Source organism: Sparus aurata, chromosome 5 (assembly GCF_900880675.1).
Source record: "Sparus aurata chromosome 5, fSpaAur1.1, whole genome shotgun sequence".
Taxonomy (NCBI): domain Eukaryota; kingdom Metazoa; phylum Chordata; class Actinopteri; order Spariformes; family Sparidae; genus Sparus; species Sparus aurata.
Window position 1 is genome coordinate 37,055,002 of NC_044191.1, and position 9,116 is coordinate 37,064,117.

Below are 9,116 nucleotides of genomic sequence, written 5' to 3' on the forward strand. Positions count from 1 at the left end.
ACACACACAGTCACACACACACACACACACATACACACACACACACACACACACTCAGTCACGCACACACACAGTCACACACACACACACACAGCCACACACACACACACACACACACATACACACACACACACACACAGACACACACACACACACACACAGTCACACACACACACACAGTCACACACATGCACACACACACACACACACACTCATACTCAGTCACACACACACACACACACACACACACAGACTCAGTCACACACACACACACACACTCACACACAGTCACACACACACATACACACTCAGTCACACACACACGCACACTCAGACAAGGCTTTCAGTTCATGGACCATTTCACTCTAATACTCGCCCCCCGCTGAGCTCAGACCGACTGAGCTGCTGCTGATATTTAACAAGAAAACTGGAGACAGACGAGGCCAAAAGTATGTGGACATCTGAACACTGAGAGGAAGTTTTAAGTGGATTTTATTTATATAAAAACACGCATCTTCCGTCCACACAGCCTCCGGTCACATGATAACAGAGCAAAGATGTCTGCTCTGGACAGGCAGGCAGACAGGCAGACAGACAGGCAGGCAGACAGGCAGGCAGGCAGACAGGTGTATTACAGCAGCCTGCTGCTTTTAGACGACTCATTACTGTGACCTCCTGCAGACTGAATCCATTACACATTACAGAGACGGCGGAGACACGCCCACTCTCATCCCAGCACATCTAAATGTATGGAGCTGCAAACTTTCCTCCTTCAGTCCACTGAGCGCGCTCACAACACACTGCGGAGGACGCGGGCAGCGCTGCATAGTGATGATGAACGCTATCAGAGCTGGAAATACACGGTATCTGAGGTTTATCATCCAGAAATGATGTCAGACCAAAACAAACAGATCCACAGAGTCTGAGGGACGTGACGAGACAAACACACAGAATAATAAAGACGAGCTGTGGGGTTGAGTTTGAGCTACGATAGGATTATTTCATGTTTGACCTCTGACTGGTTCTCAGAGGAACGAGAGGACAAGCGTCAAAACAGCTGGTAGAAAACGGGGTCATCTTAAAGCACCCGGATCAGAACATCTCAGCCCCGTCTGCAGGATGTAATGTCAGCAGCTAACATTCACATTATATGATTATTGGCTGACTGTCACATGAGGAGGCGGAGGTGGAGGTGATGGAGACATGTGTTGGGGTCTCTGAACAAACATTTAATACTCATTTCAAATATCGTATGTTCTTAAATAAAAGCCGGGACTCAAATACAGAGTGGAGAGAAAACGGGTGGATGAACTCCTGATGGTGTCAACAGGATTCTACAGAACATGTTCTGAAGGTTTCGTTTGTTGAGATTAAACACAAAGTATTCTGACATTCGCCACGAGCTGCTGCTCAGCGCCTGTAGTTGCACCAGGTTCTGATCCGGAGACATTTACCGACGGGAGGAGAGCTCAGAGATTAGGTTTTAATTTCTGGGATTAAAAAGTGGATTTATCTTCACTCCTGTTGATCGACCTGACTGCAGCAGTGTGACCTGTAAAAAAGGAGAAATTGACTTAATTCATGAACGTAACGTTACAGAGAGGAAACAGAGAACCAGAACCAGAACCAGAACCAGAGTCTCTGCTGAGTGCTAATGAACGGTAAAATAATCTGTCTGTTTTCCTTCCTCTTTGACCTCCTTCCCCTGACTTCCTTCCTCTCTGACTTCCTTCCTCTCTGACCTCCTTCCTCTCTGACCTCCTCCCTCTGACTTCCTTCCTCTCTGACCTCCTTCCTCTGACTTCCTTCCTCTCTGGCTTCCTTCCTCTGACTTCCTTCCTCTCTGGCTTCCTTCCTCTGACCTCCTTCCTCTCTGACTTCCTTCCTCTCTGACCTCCTTCCTCTGACTTCCTTCCTCTCTGGCTTCCTTCCTCTGACTTCCTTCCTCTCTGGCTTCCTTCCTCTGACCTCCTTCCTCTTTGACTTCCTTCCTCTCTGACCTCCTTCCTCTCTGACCTCCTTCCTCTGACTTCCTTCCTCTCTGACTTCTTTCCTCTCTGACTTCCTTCCTCTCTGACCTCCTTTCTCTCTGACTTCCTTCTTCTCTGACCTCCTTCCTCTGGCTTCCTTTCTCTCTGACTTCCTTCTTCTCTGACCTCCTTCCTCTGACTTCCTTCCTCTATGACGTCCTTCCTATCTGACTTCCTTCCTCTCTGACTTCCTTCCTCTTTGACCTCCTTTCTCTCTGACTTCCTTCTTCTCTGACCTCCTTCCTCTGGCTTCCTTCCTCTCTGACTTCCTTCTTCTCTGACCTCCTTCCTCTGACCTCCTTCCTCTATGACGTCCTTCCTATCTGACTTCCTTCCTCTCTGACTTCCTTCCTCTTTGACCTCCTTTCTCTCTGACTTCCTTCTTCTCTGACCTCCTTCCTCTGGCTTCCTTTCTCTCTGACTTCCTTCTTCTCTGACCTCCTTCCTCTGACTTCCTTCCTCTATGACGTCCTTCCTATCTGACTTCCTTCCTCTCTGACTTCCTTCCTGTTTGACCTCCTTTCTCTCTGACTTCCTTCTTCTCTGACCTCCTTCCTCTGGCTTCCTTTCTCTCTGACTTCCTTCTTCTCTGACCTCCTTCCTCTGACTTCCTTCCTCTATGGCGTCCTTCCTATCTGACTTCCTTCCTCTCTGACTTCCTTCCTCTCTGGCTTCCTTTCTCTCTGACTTCCTTCCTTTCTGACTTCCTTCCTCTCTGACCTCCTTCCTCTGACTTCCTTCCTTTCTGACTTCCCTCCTCTCTGACTTCCTTCCTCTCTGACCTCCTTCCTCTGACTTCCTTCCTCTCTGACTTCCTTCCTCTCTGACTTCCTTCCTTTCTGACTTCCTTCCTCTCTGACCTCCTTCCTCTGACTTCCTTCCTTTCTGACTTCCCTCCTCTCTGACTTCCTTCCTCTCTGACCTCCTTCCTCTGACTTCCCTCCTTTCTGACTTCCCTCCTCTCTGACTTCCTTCCTCTCTGACCTCCTTCCTCTGACTTCCTTCCTTTCTGACTTCCCTCCTCTCTGACTTCCTTCCTCTCTGACTTCCTTCCTCTCTGACTTCCCTCCTCTCTGACTTCCTTCCTCTCTGACTGATTTATGAACAGAATTCAACAACATGAGGAACAAGTCGACATTTTAATAAAGAGATGTGACAGATTGAATGTTTGATGGATGTTTCCAGATGAGATCTGGTTGAAGAGTGATGAAGACGAGTGTGCCGCCTGCTGGGACTGACAGCTCAACCATAAATACAATCACAAGTGTTTGTGTGGCATCATAATGTTGTTGTGAGTCTCAGCAGCAGCAGATTGAAGCAGAGACACACTGATGATGTCGCTCTGTGCTCGGGGCTGATGGGAGGTTTTCTCAGCAGGAGGTGGAGACTTTAATATCTCTTAAAGTGATGGTGTCACACAGACGGAGGTGGTGCTTTGTTCTCGGTGAAATCAGGCTGTTTGTATTCAGCTGGACTTCTATCAGATAAACATGACTCCTCTTCCTCTTCCTCTTCCTCCTCCTCCTCACAGGATCTCCTGGTCTTCTCCTCCACTGACACCAACATGTCCTCTCTCGAGTCGTCATGTTTCACAGAAACAAAAAGATATCTGGCTTCTATAATCTCCACCTCGGAGGAACAGCCTCCACACTGACTCAAACATCTGGAGCGTTGTGTCAACGCTGAGGTCCGACTGCAGCGGTCCGACTGCAGCGGTCCTGGTTCAGTCGGATCAGATATATAAACATAGATGAAACCTGAGCCGGGTGGAGAAAGTCCTCCGTCAGGTTCATCATGGCTGATCGGACAGAAAGTCACAGCGGTGTTGTTATCAAGACGTGTGACAGCAGGAGGCTTCTGTAATGATCCGACCCAGAGACCATCAGAACATCCTGCTGTCTGGACCTGATATCACTTTACACCTTACAGGAGGTAAAGTGGGTCGTCTAGTAATCAGAAGGTCCCTGGTTCGAATCCCCGGCTCCCGCAGCTGCATGTCAAAGCATCCTGAAGATACTGAACCCTGAACTGCTCCTGACGAGCACCTCATCACAGCACAGCTCTGTGTTTATGCTGAGGTTCTGTTCAGACACAGGAACCACTCGGTCCGGGTCAGAGAACATCATGGTTTGGATTAAAATATGCAACGATGGAACGGGCTGACCCAAACGATGACGCCAAACAGAGAGCTGGCAGGTAGAGGTGGGGGCTCAGGTGCAGGCAGGTGGCTCCACAGGTGGTGCAGGTGGAGGCTCAGGCTGGGTGGAGAGTGGTAGAGGAGCCGGTCCACTGGATCGGTCCGGTCACACTGGAAGAGGAGGGAAGCTGGATTCTCTTCTGAACACATGAACTCAAGAGACACTGAGAGGAACCAGGTACCAGTGGAGACCGTCACCGGGCAGCGCACAGAAACAAGCTCTGGCTGTGCTGCAGGTGTTTGGACCGGCACCAGCCGAAGGCCCTGCACAGCCTCACCCAGCACCGCTGAAACACTCAGAAACAGGCCACCTGACCACCTCCATCACCTCCATCACCTCCATCACCTGGTCTCTCCTGCAGTCTGTGCAGCAGAGAGGGTCAGTCATGTCCTCCAGCTGCAGACCGCTGGGAACAAACAGGCACCTTGATTTCATTTAGACGACTTCATTTTATTTGGAGCATTTTTTAGAGAATGAATGTGTTTTCTAAGGTGTTGACATGTGTCGTGGTCTGGGTGGAGGTCTGGGTGGAGGTCCGGGTGGAGGTCCGGGCGGAGGTCCGGGCGGAGGGGCGAGCCGAGCCAGACAGGCAGCAGGCAGGCCGACAGGCAGCTTACAGCCTCCATTCACTCACACACTTCATTTATTTGAAGTTTTAATCTAATTATTAAGTATTTTGTGGGGCAGGCTCTTTGTGTCGCAGGGCCCGGTGCTGCGGGCCGGTGCTGCGGGGTGTCGCTGACAAAGACTCCTGTCCAAAAACATTTAGTCCGATGTTTTGGTGTCATTTAAAGGTTTCGGTCATGAATACGAGCAGCAGCAGCAGATGGATCCCAGATTAGCCACCCGTCACTTCCCATTCTCCACACTCCCCGCCTTTCTACTCCTCCTCGTTCTGCACAAAAGTTTCTCTCTTGTCTCGATGAATCCACCCTCCATCACCCCCGTCGCCTCCCCTCCCCCTCCCCCTCCTCCTCCCGTCACCTCCCTAAGCCTCTTTTATTGCTCATTTCAGCGCGATAAAGACGAAGCAGCGCCTCCGCGGCCAGAAAGCAGCCGTAATGAATTCATGGGCTGTAAAGGCCTTGATCCTCCAGCAGCGCCGGGGGAGGGGCGCCATTGTTGGGGAGTATATAGGCTTGTCTATTACCTACACACACACACACACTGATGAAAAAAGCCATTTGTTGCAAAAGAGCCATTTCATAGAGAACCCCCCCACCATAAACACACACTTTCATTCATTCACACGCACACACACACAGACACACACATGCACACACACACACACACACACACAGTTACAGAGCACTACAACAGTAACAGAAGGTGGTGAGCGGGTAACAAAGACAGGCCATGAAATTCAATTAGCAGTTTCAAATTTGTGTGTGCGTGTGTGTGTGTGTGTGTGTGTGTGTGTGTGTGTGCATGCATGCATGTGTGTGTGTGTGCTTGCGTGTGTGTGTGTGGATCGCTTCTCTCTCTAACAGCCTCACATCAGCTGTCATGTGTGTGCTAATGGACGAGCTGTGACCTGGTTGCAGACGTGTCGACCTTCTTATTTTCTGGATTATAATAATAATGAGTGTGAAAAGAGCAGAATGAGCTCTTTCAGTGTGAACGCTCGCCTCCGCCCGCCGCTGGAGGAGGAAGTCAGCCGGTTCAATAGCGCCACTTTGTCTCGGGAGTCGTAGAAACATCGGTGGGTTCTTTGTGAGTCGAGGCCGCAGATGAAACTCAGACGATGTCGAGCTGAAAACCTGCTGACGACAAAACCTGACAGCTGGAGACGGACTGAGGCAGAACAGCGCCGCCTGCAGACACGCTGTCCACATGTACTCTCTCTGTATATGTATATATACAGGATACATTAATACTGCATATATACATGTACACAGTATACATTTATACTGTGGACATGTACTGTACATGAGCCTTAAACCATCAGGGTACATCCTCTGAGAGCCATGATCATTAATACGTTGAATGGATGCTGGAGTCAATAGATTAATGACATGCAGTCATCTCCTCCTCCTCTCCTCCTCCTCCTCCTCCTCCTCCTCCTCCTCCTCCTCCTCCTCCTCCTCTTCTACAGGAGGTGTCTAACATCTCTACAGCAGGTACTAACAGACAGCTGCTCTTTATCCTGCTACAATACTGACTGACTGTGTGTGTGTGTGTGTGTGTGTGTGTGGAGGGTCAGTCCATCTGTTTGTCAGCTGTGTCTCACAGGGGAGGAGTGTGTGTTAGTGTTGACTAATGAGTGTGTATTGTGTTGACGTCCATTAGGAGTCACGGTGTGTCAGCTGATCTGCAGCGTGAAAACAACCTGCAAGTCAATCATGTTCAGTTAGTGTGTGTGTGTGTGTGGTGTGTGTGTGTGTGTGTGTGTGGTGGTGTGTGTGGTGGTGTGTGCGTGCGTGTGTGTGTTTGCTCTAATTGATTTGTTCTTCTTTCTTCTTAAATTAGCTTCATAATAACATCGATGTAGCGACAGTCCTCACAGTCCTCCAGAACAATGTCAGAGACTTCTGGTAAAAGTAGAAGTACTGTACAGCTTGTTTACTCCAGTAAAGTAATAGATTACAGGCTCTGACATGTACTCAGAGTATCAGAGTAAAAAGTCTCCCTCTGAAGGACATTTGTGGTCAAAGCTAACTGAAGCTCACGTCATATTAATAGAATTCAAAGACTATTAAAGTTAAAGGTAGAATCAGTAGGATTTGTCCCAGCTGTTCCTGAACGCACCACAAAGACAGTTGATTGTTGAGTCTCATTCCCAGGACGTCAAATAGACACATGTTGGGTTGGTAAAGCGTCCCGAGCAGCAACAAAGAGAGAAAATCAGAAACTCTCTGCAGATACGAGACACTAACACGCCTTTTCTCCACATTCCAGTCTCCCTCTCTGTCTGTCTACGTCTTCTTACGGCTTTTACGTCTTTGTCTCGTCTCGCTGCGTCTGATTGGTCCACATCAGTCTGCTGATGCTGGGAAATAACAAGAATCCAGAATTCACCTCAGATGCATCAAACTAAAGTAACGAGGCTGTTCTGAAGCTGTGAGGAGGAGAAAGTTCACATGTAGAGAGGAGAAGTCACACAGATACTCAGATTAAAGTATTTATACTTTATTTTCCCACTAATTATGATTTGAATACATTTCACTGCAGAACATTTTCATGATTACTTTCACTTCAGTTCACTGCAGTACTTTAACTTGTATCAGAGTATTAGTACATGTGGTATTTGTACTTTTACTGCAGGATCTTCAGCATCGTTACTGATTCTGGTCTCGTCCTTTACAACCACACAGTTTTGCATAAAACTCACCTGAAGTCGTGCGACAGATTCAAGTAAACAGCCCAACAGTCAGAGTGCTGATGGATCCTCGTCAGCCTGAACACAAACACACTCGTTATGTCTGAAAGGATGTTTTCATGTTTTCATTGTGCAGCAGCAGATCGGCCCACAAACAGATTTATTCATTGAGACACACAAAACATGTTTACGTGCAGACAGACGGACAACGAGCAGAGTTAACGAGCGAGTGCTGATGACAGCGGCGCTGATTGTTTGTCTTCAGGGTCTCTTCATCAACAAACTGCAACAAAAACGGAAGAAAAACACAAAAGAAATCACATTTTCATCATCAGCTGCAGCGCACACAAAAGACACAACACAAAGAGCTCAGGTGTGTGTGTGTGTGTGTGTGTGTGTGTGTGTGTGTGTGTGTGCGCGCACATACTGTGAAACAAAAAGAAGAAGAGGAACAAATGAAGCTGATTAAAGCAGCTACAGGGAACTTTGAGTTGAATCCTGCTGTCTCGATGCTCCTGTTCAGTTATCAGCCGTTTGTGTGTGATTGTATTGATGATTGATTGGTTTTGGGGTCATGGACGACACTGGGACAGACTCACACACCTGACCGACACTACTGTTGTGTCTACGTTGATGAAACACAGAACCAGATGTGTTTGACATCATCTCCGTTGGTGGAGATTAGCGGCTATAACAGCTTTTTTATGACGTCACATTCACTCACACATCAGTGAAGTTAGCATGCTAACCATGCTAACCATGCTAACCATGCTAAATGCGGCTGACTCAGCTCTAACCTGGTTCACATCATACCTGACAGATCTCACCTGTCAGGTCACATGGAACGGCTCCTTGTCCAAACCCTGCTGTCTGTAAACTGGTGTCCCTCAAGGCTCAGTATCAGGACCGGTTCTGTTTGCACTAACACTAGATGACGAGGCTCTGCAGTCTCATGGATTCTCTGACCGCTGTTCTGCTGACGACACCAACGGTTCCTCTCTTTCCCCTCATCCTCCTCCAGCAGCCACCCCCAAACTCTCCCATGTGACCCGCCTCCTCCGTCACCTCCACTGACTTCCTGTTACGGCCCGCATCAGATTCCAGACGATGGTTCTGGTCTTCACGGCCGTCAACAGAACTGCACCGTCTACCTCCAAACCCTGTTCAGCCCACACGGCCCAGAGAGAGCACTGCACTCTGCTACATCAGCGGGCCGGCTGGTACCGCCATCACTGAGAGCAAACAAAGCTGCTCAGAGAAGTCGAGACTCTTCTGTGTTCTGGAGCCTCAGTGGAGGAACGAAGTCCTGACCAACATCAGGACAGCAGAGTCTCTCTCTGTCTGCAGCAGGAGACTCCAGACTCTCTGTTCACACTTCACCTCCACCACAGAGCACCACTCCCCCCAAATCCAAATAAGAAATAATATAATATATGCACTTCAATCACAACACTTAAATGATCTTTGACAAACTGCAGTTATGATCCTCAGATGACGGCTCGACAATTGTTTCTATATTTATTTTGCTCCATCGACGGTGATGTCGTGGTTTCTCTCTTTGACAAACGT